This window comes from Otolemur garnettii, unplaced genomic scaffold (assembly GCF_000181295.1).
Source record: "Otolemur garnettii isolate 467f Iridium unplaced genomic scaffold, OtoGar3 scaffold00051, whole genome shotgun sequence".
Lineage (NCBI taxonomy): Eukaryota > Metazoa > Chordata > Mammalia > Primates > Galagidae > Otolemur > Otolemur garnettii.
Window position 1 is genome coordinate 6,628,455 of NW_003852446.1, and position 12,812 is coordinate 6,641,266.

Consider the following 12,812-nt stretch of genomic DNA (forward strand, 5'->3'; position numbering starts at 1 on the left):
CAAAAATTGAATTACAACAAAGATATTTGCTTCAGAATGTTTACTGCAGCCCAATTCATAATTGCTAGGTCATGGAAGAAGCCCAAGTGCCCATCGACCCATGAATGGATCAATAAATTGTGGTATATATACACCATGGACTATTATGCAGCCCTAAAGAAAGATGGAGACTTTGCCTCCTTCATGTTTACATAGATGGAACTGGAAAATGTTCTTCTTAGCAAAGTATCACAAGAATGGAAGAAAAAGTATCCAATGTACATAGCCCTATTTTGAAACTAATTTATAGCTTTCATAGGAATGTTATAACCTAATTATAGTCTTAGAATATGGGGATGGGAGAGGGGAGGTAAGGGGGGTGGATGGGGGAAGGGAGGGTGATTGGTGGGGTCACCTCTATGGTTTATCCTACAAGGGTACAAGTGACTCTTTCTAAAAGCAGAGTATGAATGTCTTAACTCAATAACTAAGAAAATGACATGAAGGCCACATTAATCAGTTTGATCAGAGTCTTTCAAAATGTATGTGAAAACACCACACTGCACCCTGTGATTACGTTAATGTACACAGCTATGATTTAATTTAAAAAATCTAAAAAAAAAAAAGAATGTAAAAATCAGTAGTTTTTTAGCCATGACATATTAGTAAGCTGAATACTATAAAATAAAAATGAAATTAAGTAATGGAATAACTCTTTTTTCTCTCTAGGTACCCATACATTTAATATACTTATAAGATCTCAGTGGTATCAAAATGAAATTGGGCTAAAAGAAAAGAAATCTAAACATAAGCTAAAATACATTAGCATCATTCTTTTCAAATTCCTTATTCTCATACCACAATGCATAATATTATAATGTCATTAACATAGTGAAAGTTTGGGTGGTTGACAATATCCAAGATTTAATAGATTATGAGCAATCATGAACTGCAAGTATTTTTAAATTCTAAGCTAACAATATCCATACCCCTATAAATCTATAAGATCAAAAAAAAACTGCTTGAGTTTTTTATTCACTTTCATACATATGAATGTACTATAGAGAAGAATACCTATCTCCATTATAAAGAAAGGGAAATTATAATACAAAAATAGTAGCTAAGCTTTCGTATAGCTATATTTCTCTGTATATTAGAAAATAATTAGCGTAGTAGAAGAATATGCCTCCAAATGTGAAGGCATTTCTTTCTGGTTTGTTTTTTTTAATTTCAAGTCAAGTAAATCCCACATACATTGGGGATGGTTGCATAGAAGTAATTATTACTTATTAAATATTAATTTCTTATTTATTAGCACTATCACAAATAAAATAATAAACAGTAACATCAGAATAATATTTATCTTACCTTAGCAATCCCAGAACCCAGTCTACTGCTTAAATTCATTACATAAATGAATGAATAGATGAACTGAAAACAAATTAATTCAGAAAAATTTCTTCCTACATGCTTTACATTTTTACTTTTTGGAACCAAAATATAATATTTCTTACTACCTGCATGATAAAATAATCATGAACAATATGGACTTAATTAAGAATCTAAAACTAAGAACTTAAGTCTTATTTTAAAAAGACCCTAAATAGCTAAAGAAATCTTCACAAAAAAGAACAAAGCCAGAGGTATCACACTACCTAACTTCAAAATATATGAGGATAAATTCAGACAATTAAATTTGCAAGTTCCTCCTAGAAAAAGTACTACATACCTCATTTCTGAATATCACTACAGTCACCTTCAAAGTACCCCGTTAGGAAGCTATGCACTGATTCCAGTGCCTAGTCCATCCTTCAAAGCACTTTTCCTAGGATGAGTTTGCACACTGAATTATCAGACCTTATACAATGACAGTGCTGATGGCCATTCTAGACAAAGAGTTCCAAAATGCTTTAAAGGATGAACTAGGCACTGGTGTTGGTGTATAGCTACCCAGGGGAAGTACTTCAAAGGTGACCATAGTGATATTCAACAATGAGGTATGTAGCACTTTTTCAAATATAGAGTATATAGAGCGCAAATTAACTTGTCCAACCTAATACTACAAAGCTAAAATAATCAAAAGAGCATGGTATTGATGCTACATATAAAATTAAACACATAAATCAATGGAACAGAAAGGGAAATTCTGTAATTCCAGAAATACATCCATGAACTTACTGCCAACTCATTTCCAACAACAGTGACAAGAACATGTGGGAAAGAACAGCCTCTTCAATAAATGGTGCAGGAAAACTGGATACCCACATGCAGAAGATAGAATCTAGCCCCTTATCACTCACCATATTAAAAAATCAACTCTAAATTAATTGAAGATTTAAGTGAAAACCTGAAACTATGAAACTACTAGAAGAAAACTTAGGGGAAATTCTTTAGAGCATCAGTCAAAGATTTTATAGACAAAAATAGACAAATGGTATTATATCAAACTAAAAAGCTTTTCCAGAGCAAAATAAATAATCAACACAGTGAAGAGACAACCTGTAGAATGGAAGAAAATATCTTCAAATCATTCATCCAAGAGGGGGTTAATATCCAGAGTGTATATTAAAAAGTATACAAGTAATATATACTTATATGTAAATATATATTTCAGTATATATGTAACTGAAACAATTCAAGAGCAATAATAATAATCTTTAAAATGGACAAAGGATCTAAATAGACATTTTTCAAAAGAAGATATATAAATGGCCAAGAAGTATATGAAAATTCTCAACATCACTAATTATAAGGGAAATTAAAATCAAAACCACAATGAGATATCATCTCATGCCAGTTAGTTATTATTAAAAAGATAAAAAATAACTGCTGGATGATCTTGTAGAGAAATGGTAGTTCCCATATACTGTTGGTGGGAATATAAATTAGTACAACCATTATGGAAAATGGTATGGTGATTCCTCAAAAATCTAAAAATAGAATTACTGTATGATCCAGCAATCTCACTACTTGGTATTTATGCAAAGGAAAGGAAATGAGTATATAGAGCTATCTGTACCATTGTGTTCTTCCCAGCTTATTCACAATACCCAAGATATCCATAATAACCTAAATTAATTCCAGTTAACCTAAGTGTCCATCAAAGAATGAATGGATAAAGTATGATACATATACACAATGTAATACCATTCAGCCATTAAAAAAGTGAAATTCTGTCACTCATGGCAATATGGATGAGCCTAAAGAATGAACCTTAATTGTATTAAGCAAAGTAAGTAATTCACAGAAAGATACATGACACATGTGGTCACTCAAAAAGTTCAGCTCATAGAAGTACAGAATAGAATTGTTGTTATCATATGCTAGGAAGTTTATAGGGTAGGGAAAAAGAAGAAATCAGTTAACAGATATAAAATCCCAGCTAGATAGAAACAATAAATTCTGACATTCTATAGCACTGTGAGGTGACTATAGTTTTAAGAATAATTTATTGTGTCTCAGCACCAGCGGCTAAGGCACCAGCCGCATACATCAGAGCTGGTGGGTTCAAATCCAGCCTGGGCCTGCCAAACAACAATGACAACTACAACCAAAAAATAGCCAGGCGTTGTGGTGGGTGCCTGTAGTCCCAATTACTTGTGAGGCTGAGGCAAGAGAACCTCTTAAACCCAGGAGTTGGAGATTGCTGTGAGCTGGGATACCATGGCACTCTACCCAGGGCGACAGCTTGAGGCTCTGTCTAAAAAAAAAGAATAATTTATTGTATATTTTAAGATAGCTAGACAAAAGGTATTGGAATAGTCTCATCACAAGAAATGATAAAAGCTTGAGGTGATGGATATGCTAATACTCTGCTTCATTAAGTATACATTGTATATATGTACCAAAATATCACTCTGTACCATATAAATATGTACAATTATGTGTCAATTAAAAACTTAAAAACTGAAAATAGTAAAAATAAAAGCTATGTGGATTATATTACACAAGTTTATATATTTGTCAGAACTGAAAAGTATACACAGAGTACTTAGCTGTATTTAAATTGTAACTCAGTAAAAAGAAATGACAGGTCTGTATACATAGTCTAAGACTAAATGATTTTTTTTTTTTTTGCAGTTTTGGGCCGGGGCCAGGTTTGAACCCGCCACCGCTGGCATATGGGGCCGGCACCCTACTCCTTTGAGCCACAGGTGCTGCCCAAGACTAAATGATTTTTTTAAAATTCACTGGCTAAATAAGTTTTCTCCCCCCCCCCCATATTAAATAAAAGGCTTAGAGATATAGGGCAAAGCAGGGAGGGAAATTTGAAAGAGAAAACAAGAGAACTAAGTGTAGTGTGGGGAGGGAAGGAAGAAGGTCTGTGTCCTCTTCTTCAGGAGCTAAACAGAACTTCATGTGTATTTTGGAGAGTATAAAGAATCTTGGGTGAAGACCAGGGAGATGGTAAGTCTTTAAGAAAAATCCTATAAACCATTAAGAATGTAAGAGCTATTGTTTACCTACATAAGGAAAACCCAGAGAAAAGCCTCTGAATTCCAGGTGATGGCAAGTGAATGTTCCTGGAGGATTATGTAGTAGCTAAGAAGAGCAATAGTTAATGGTCTTGCAAGGGATCTAGAGCTGATAGTAATGATCACCAAACCCACAGGAATTATAAACAGGGATCAAATAAGGTACAGTATATAGTCTGATTTTAGCAGATGTCAACATGCAGGGGTTGGCCAATGATCAGGTAGGATTAGTTCCATTAAAAGGATGTCAGCTTAGGACATAACCCAAACAAATGCAACAAGTGTATGTGCCTGCACTATGGAAACTTGTAAACATTTGCTACATCTTCTTCCATCATTATATGTACCTGAGGGAAGAGGAGAAGACAAAATATTAATTTTTGTAAGAAAAATCACAAAGGTGACTACAAAACTTTCTGAGACATAGATAATTTTTCTGTTACTAGATAAATTTTTCTGGGCATGTGAATTATAGATTATATTTAGTCATACAAAAAGTTAAGTTCTTGCTTTATATGTGTGTTTTACACTTATAGAAAGTTGCAAAAATACTACAGAGTTCCTTTATATCCCTCAATCTGCTTATGTCAATGTTAACACTTTACATAACCATAGACTGATTATCAAGAACAGGAAATTAAAATTCACACAATATTATTAATTAAGCTATAGACTTAATTCAAACTTCACCAATTTTTCCACTAATGTCTTTTTTCTGTTTCAGGATTCTATCCAGAATCCCACATTGCCATCATAACAAGAGTTTGGAGCCTGAGAAATATGGACTTATTAGATAACTCAGGTATTTTTTCATTTCTCCAACACATTTAAACTAAATCAAAAATTTGGATCAACAGTCATAAAAATGTTTACTAATAACTATAATGATAATAAAAAATCTCTGTAAATATTGAAAGAGGAATATATTGCATCATGATTTCTTTCATTTAAATGATCCTTGCATTTAGTTTCATTTTGGCAAACAACTTCCTAAACTCGCCTTATACTGTAATGATTTTGCGTCTTTTATTACAAATTCTATGTATCTCTATAAGTGGTTAGAAATTTTTCTTAAATGCTGATACTCTGTAAACAAATTTTCCTTCTGAAATCATCAATCTTCTTTTGCTCATGGTGCTTTCACTACACTCTTGGGTCTCTTGAACAAAAAAATTTCCTGGCCACCTATGTTAGTTGAATCTGAGGCATGCAAATTCACTTAATTTAATCATAAACAATGCAATCAAAAGCACTTCATAAATCAGTCCACCTTAATTCAAATCACCTCTTGATTGCATTGGTCCTCCTTCCAAACCATTCGATGGTAGAGTATGGCTGATGTCTATCTCCAAGAAATTTATTAGTATTCATTAAGCATTAGTGAATTAAGAAATGTGAAGTTTGAGTATCCTCATTTGGGAAAAGAAAAGGCTCTGAAGAAGAGCATCAAGGTCAAAGTGTCATAAATGTCCTTGTTTAAGAATTGTTTCTAATCAATTAATGACAAAAATTACCTTGAGCTTCTGATACTCTATCAATTTTGAAAAAATTTTTGTAGGCCCTTACTCTAGGATATATAAAGTAATAGCCACAAGTATATTAAATCTAAGGCAACCAATTTCTAAGAAGCACAACTAAAGTATTAGCAAATGATTTACTATTTGAAGTATTCAAAGTGAATGCAAAGTACAGTTGTATAAAGGGCATGTATCAGTAAAAATCATCTTTCTCAAATGCATATAGTATGAATTGTATGAATGCTTGCATTAGGTTGTTTGTATTATGACTTACCAAAACAAATTAGTATTAACAAATTTTACATTTTTGCATAACTGTTGAACCAAGCCTCCATAAGATCCCATCAGAGCCCAAGTATATTTTTCATACTAAAAATCATGTACACTACATATTAACAGAACACTCCTGATTATACTGTTCTCGAAAAAAGCCTAAAGGCTTGTTATTTTCACAGCTTTATGTTATAATGATCAAGAAAAGTTATGGAATTAACACAATATTAAAAAGCTATAATAAAAGAGAAACACTCTACATATAAGAAAATAATTTCTCTTCCAAAGAAGCAAGATCACAATGGGTAACAACTTCTGAATAGTATTTTGTAATTTTGATGATTTTTTTATTTCAAAATATTAAAGGAGTACAAATGTTTCGTTATGTGAATACATTTTATAATGCTTCAGTCAATTCTTCTAGTGTACCCATCACCCAAATAGTTCATAATAGTTCATTGTAACCAAAAGGTAAGTTTTTACCCTTCCCCTCTTTCCCCCTCCCACTTCTTGATTTATAATGACCTTTACATCTCTTTGTGCATATGTGTGCCCATGTTTGGCTCCCAATTATTAAAGAGTACATTTACTCTTCCTGAGTAAATGTTTTTCCATTCCTGAGATACTTCTCTTAGGATAAGTATATATGATTTCTGAATAGTATTTTTTAATGTTTTGTTTTTCTTTTTTATTTTTAACTGGAAAACAACCATTGTGTATGTGAGGTATAAGGTGATGTTTTAATCAATGTTTACATTCTAGAAAGATTAAATCAAGCTAATTAACATGTCCAAGACCTCACAAACTTGGTTTTTCAACAGGGAGATAATTAAAAATCTACTTTTAACAACTTTGGATTACACAATACTTTATTATTAACTATGGTCAGCACGCAGTGCAACATATCATAAAAACTTATTCCTCAAGCCTGAGATTTTTCTACCCTTTGATCAACATCTCTCTTTCCTCATCCATCCCTATAGCCCATCCCAGCCTCTGGAAAATCCCTTTCTAATCTCTGTTTCTAAGAGACCAACTTTTTTCCATTCCACATATAAATGAGATCATACAGCATTTGTCTTTCTGTGCCTAACTTATTTCATCTTCCATATTGTGCTCCAGTTCTATCCATGTTGTTGCAAATGACAGAATTTCCTTCTTTTAAACGGCTGTATAGTATGCCATTGTGTGTATATATCACATTTTCCTTATCCATTCATCTGCTGATGGACTCTCAAGTTGCTTCTATTTCCTGGCTGCTGTGAATAATGCTGAAATGAACATGAGAATGCAAATATCTCTTTGATATACTGATCTCAATTCCTTTGGATAAATATCCAGAAGTGGGATTGCTGGATCATATGATAATTCTATTTTTAGTTTTTTGATAAATCTCTTTACTATTTTCCAAAAAGACTATACCAAGTCACATTTAAACCAACAATTTACAGGATTCCCCTTTCTCCACATCTTCACTAACAATTATCTTTCATATTCTTGATAATAGCCTTTCTGGCAGGTGTGAAATGATGCTTCCTTATGGTTTTAAATTGCATTTCCCTGTAGGGGATGTTGAATATTTTTTAATATATATCTTGGCCATTCATATTTATTCCTTTGAGAAACATCTGTTCAGATCCTTTGTCCAGGTTATTTCCTTGCTATTGAGATGTTTGATTTGTCTATGAATGGCATCTTCTGTTGTAACTCCTTTGTCATTCCTTGGAGGAGTTGATCTACTCTGATTATTCACATTGCCAAAGTTCTTCCACTGGTTCTGCGCCATGAACATTTTCCACAATTTTGTAATTAAAACTGATAGGGTGAGATTGTGCTGGGGCCCCAGGAAGTGGAGCCATTTTTCTCTCTTTGTCTTTAACTTTTGAGAATTTGATTATAATATGTCTTGTTGTGGATTTATTTGGATTAATCCTATTATGTACCCATTTTGGTTCCTAATTCTGGATTTGTATTTTCTTCCTCAGACTTGGGAATTTCTGCACCATTATTTTTTCAATCTGTTTTCTATCTCTTCCTCTCTCTTCTCTTTCTGGTATTCTGATAATGTATAATTTATTCCACCTGATGTTGTCTCATAAGTCCTATAGGATATCCTAACTTCTTTTCTCTTTCCTTTTGCTTTTCAGATTGAATGATTTAACAGTGAGTTGTCTGATAATCTTTTCTTCTGCTTTACTTACTCTGCTGTTTAACCCCTCTATTGAATTTTTGAGTTATTATAGTCTTCATCCCAATGACTTCTAGTGGGTACCATTTAATATTTTCTCTTTGTTGAAGTTCTCAGTTTGTTCTTGTATTGTTATTGTTACCTCAGGGAGCATCTTTATGACTATCCTATGAATTCCCCACCAAGTAAATCACATATCTCCATTTCTTTAGGGTAGGCTTCTGGATACTTATCTTGTTCTTTTATTTGGAACATGTTTCCCAATTTCTTCATTTTCTTGGACTCCCTCTGTTGATTTCTGTGCATTAGATAAAGGAATCACCTCTCCCTGTCTTATTAGACTGGTCTCATATCAAAGCTCTTCTTCTCCAATCAGCCTTGCCAGGGATTCTTGGTGCCACTAAACATTTTGTGCTTTTCTAACTTACTGTCTTTGCTCTGAATCTTAATGGCCCCTAAGAAATTAGAGGGTGTTAAGTTGTGCTATTTCCTTGAGGGAGGTATAGCTAGTCCCTTGGATGCAGTTGGAAAGGTTGGGGTGTTAGGTGTGTTCCAGTTCATTCTTTCTTTGCAGTGAAGCTGAGAGCCAGAGTTTATCTCCCCCCACTCTTTGTTCTACATACCACAGAGAAGGTCTGAGGCAGATGTCTTTAATCTTGATCAAACTGCTCACTTTGAATGTGAAGATATTCCTGCTAAATTTTCTTTTTTGAGACAGGAGCCTCAAGCTGTCCCCCTGGGTAGAGTGCCGTGGCATCACAGCTCACAGCAACCTCCAACTCCTGGGCTCAAGCGAGTCTCCTGCCTCATCCTCCCAAGTAGCTGGGACCACAGGTACCCGCCACAACGCCTGGCTATTTTTTGGTTGTAGCCGTCATTGTTGTTTGGCGGGCCCGGGCTGGATTCAAACCCTCCACCCTAAGTGTACGTGGCTGGCGCCTTAGCCACTTGAGCCACAGGTGCCAAGCCCCTGCTAAATTTTCTAAGTTTCAAAGTGATCTTTATATTCTCTGTGGTATGAGAGACTCAGGAGTATAGAGCTCCATCAATTCCCAGAGTTAAGTGATTTAGAAGGCAGTTCCTCAGATGTAGGCTTTAAAAGTTCGGACACTCGATATATGCATTAACTTCTCCAAGGAGAGTCTACAGATATTAGTTTACTGACAGAGCAAATCAGGGAAGTAGGTACAGAAGTGTCTACAATCCTATTCAAACAAGCAGAAGTCTCACACCCTACTAGCAGAGGGAGATTCCTGGTCTTGAGTTAGTGCTGAAGCAAGCCAGAGAAGAAGAGGCAAGTGTACCCACTTTCCCTTTCCAGCACAGAGAGGTCCCCCTCTCTCATTACAATGAGGTATTGTGAGAGTTTATCTATAGAGCAAGATAAAGAAGAGGGTATGTGTATTGTCATCCTTCCCACTCTTGTCAACAGAGGCTTCTGATATCTTTCCATGGAGATATTGCAGGGCTGGGATTATTGGTGGAGTAAGTCAGGGAATAAAGCATGGGGAGTGCCCTCTCTCCTGTTTAGGTTCAAGGCAGTTTATTCTTTACTTGCCATGTAGGCACCCAATACTAGCTTGTTAGAGACCAGAACTACACGGTGCTATGGGAAAAGCATAGAGCCAAATCCTTTTAGGGGAAAGTTGAAAACTGGGCTGATCCCAGAGGCCACCGCCGCTGGTAGTACTTGTGTTGTTTAAAACTTCCCTTTGTTCTTTGTGCTGGAGGAAGTGCTCAGATGCCCTGTTCCTGCTGTTCCTCAAGCAAGGGGATTTAAGAGCCAAGCTTTCCAGCAGGGACTATAAAATTTGGGCCCTATATGTGTGGTACATGTTTCTTACCCCTTAGGAAGAAGCTGGGAGTTGGAATTTCCTTCCCAATCATAAGTCATTGTGCTAAGGGTGGAATTAGTCCTTGAGTCTATCTCCATTTTTCCTACTTGTTTGGATATGGGTATTTTCTCAGTAATTTGGTGTGACTTTCAACTGAATTCTGACTTTCTCTGGGAGAGAATTAAATTGTGTGTAGGTGTCTACTTGGTGTGTCTGTGGGAGGAGGGATAGTCAGGAGCCTTCAATTCTGCCATATTGCTGATGTCCTTTCTGAATAGTGTTTTTAAACTAAATGTTGGATTTAGTTAATTCCCTCCGCTTTCTAATCTGTCTTTCACAAGTAGCTACAACTTCATCTTCCTTTTTGGCACTAAATTTCACATATGGTTAGTCTTTTCTTTTTCCATAAGATTATGCATACTAGAGTTACATCTTTAATGAAGTGAATTTCTATATTTTCTCAACATGATGCAATGTTTCTCTGAGAAAAATAAATACAATAATTTTATGCCCTCTGTCTCCTTATGCCTTGTGAGGATTCTGACAGTGCTGTGTAGGAAGTACAGGTATCTAGGTTGAGACAGGAAATCTATAAACCATAGTTTACTTTTATCCAGCCTGTGAAAGCATATTTCATATATGAAGAACAAAAGCAAGGCTTAACTTTTTAAGCCAATTTTGTTTTACATAGGTAGTCATTTAAACATGTTGAATGTGAAGTGGTACTTTGGTAATTCAAACATGTTTCTCTCTCTCCCCTTTCTAATCTTTACTTACAATACTGAAGGCTCAGATGCCCTATCCCTGCTGTTCCTCAAGCAAGGTGATTTAAGAGTCAAGCTTTCCAGCAGGGACTATAAATTTGGGCCCTGTATGTGTGGCACATGTTCCTTACCCCTTAGGAAGAAGCTGGGAGTTGGAGTTTCCTTAGCAATCATAAGTCATTGTGCTCAGGGTAGAATTAGTCCTTGAGTCTATCTCCACTTTTCCTACTTGTGTGGATGTGGGTATTTTCTCAGTAATTTGGTGTGACTTTCAACTGAATCCTGACTTTCTCTAGGAGAGAATTAAATTGTGTGTAGGTGTCAGGAATAGGTTATAGTACCTCACCTTTCATTTACCCTTCCATATCCACTTTAAGGAAAAAAATGCATTAAAACTGAATATTTTACATTTCTCACTCCACAAATATATACTTACTTGATAATTTTGTGCTCCACTTGAACTTTTTGTAGACTAGTATATTGAACCAAACATGTATAAATAAGACAGAATAATGAAGGAGTTTATATGGAAACATTACTAAAATGTAGATAAAAAATATTATTGTAAGAAATATTAAAAAAAATAAAGGTTGAGCCTTTAAAATAGTCATCTTTGGAATGTTGATATAATTCAAAAGATTTTGAGAACTTTTAAAACACTGCCTTCAGTAATTTCATGTTGCATGCTCACGCTTTTCAAAATATTTTATAGCTATATTTTTCTTCAGCAAAAAACAGTGTCAACTAGTTGGAGCATCAACTTTACTGGGAAGACTTGACTTCAAATAAATTTTGACTAGTAGCTATCCTTAAAGAAAAGAATAATAGCAAATTTTGAGGATATTTTGTGTTATGAATGTTATGCAGTTTGAATAATATTAGCTCACATTCAAGCCTCATGACAACTCTAAGAGATGAGAATCTACATATTTCATAGGAAAATACTGAGGGTTAGTGGGGTTATGTGATTTACCTAATATTATACATGTAGAACCTTGAACTTGAATTTAGACTAAAGGTCCAATTCTTCTCTTAATTTTATTCTAAGTATATCACACTGCTTTGCAATTCTACATGTTCTGTTTGTTATTTTTCCTATAATTTTATAAAAAATAAATTTTCATATAAATTATAGGAGTATAATTTATGCTGTTAGCTCTATGAGATAATTTTGATGAAGACATACATATCAATGAAAACTGAGAAGTTTTGATACTGAGAACATCCCTAAGTTTGCCTTTTGGATTTATACACTCAGCTATTCACATTTAATAGCTAAGCAAATGTAAAGCCATAAATCTTTATTTCCAAATTGTTAAACACCTGGTACCCTAAGAGTCATTGTATCAGAATATCCAATCACTGATAATAATTTTAAAATCTGGGCTCATTCAAAGGAAAATAAATTATAATGCACCCTTTCTTTTAATGGTCATAATATGCTATGAAATAAACTAAAAGTAAGATTGTTCTGTTGAATATCAAAAGTAGCTCTATGCTAATGGAAAAATGCTTGGTAATTATGCCTTCGTAGAGTACATTTACGAAAAGTTATTTTCTTGGGAAGAAAGAAAATGCTATTGCATTATCAACTGATTCCTGTTTCTTCTATCAAATTTAAAAACTCTTAACGACTGGGTTAATTTGCATGACATGGGAAAAAGTACACCTTCTCTAAGTAGAAAAGATATGCTGCTTCAGTCAAGCATAGAAATAATATATTGTTCTAAAAATAAGGTTTCTGACTTAGAAGACATATGGTGAATCTTCATGAAGTCAGG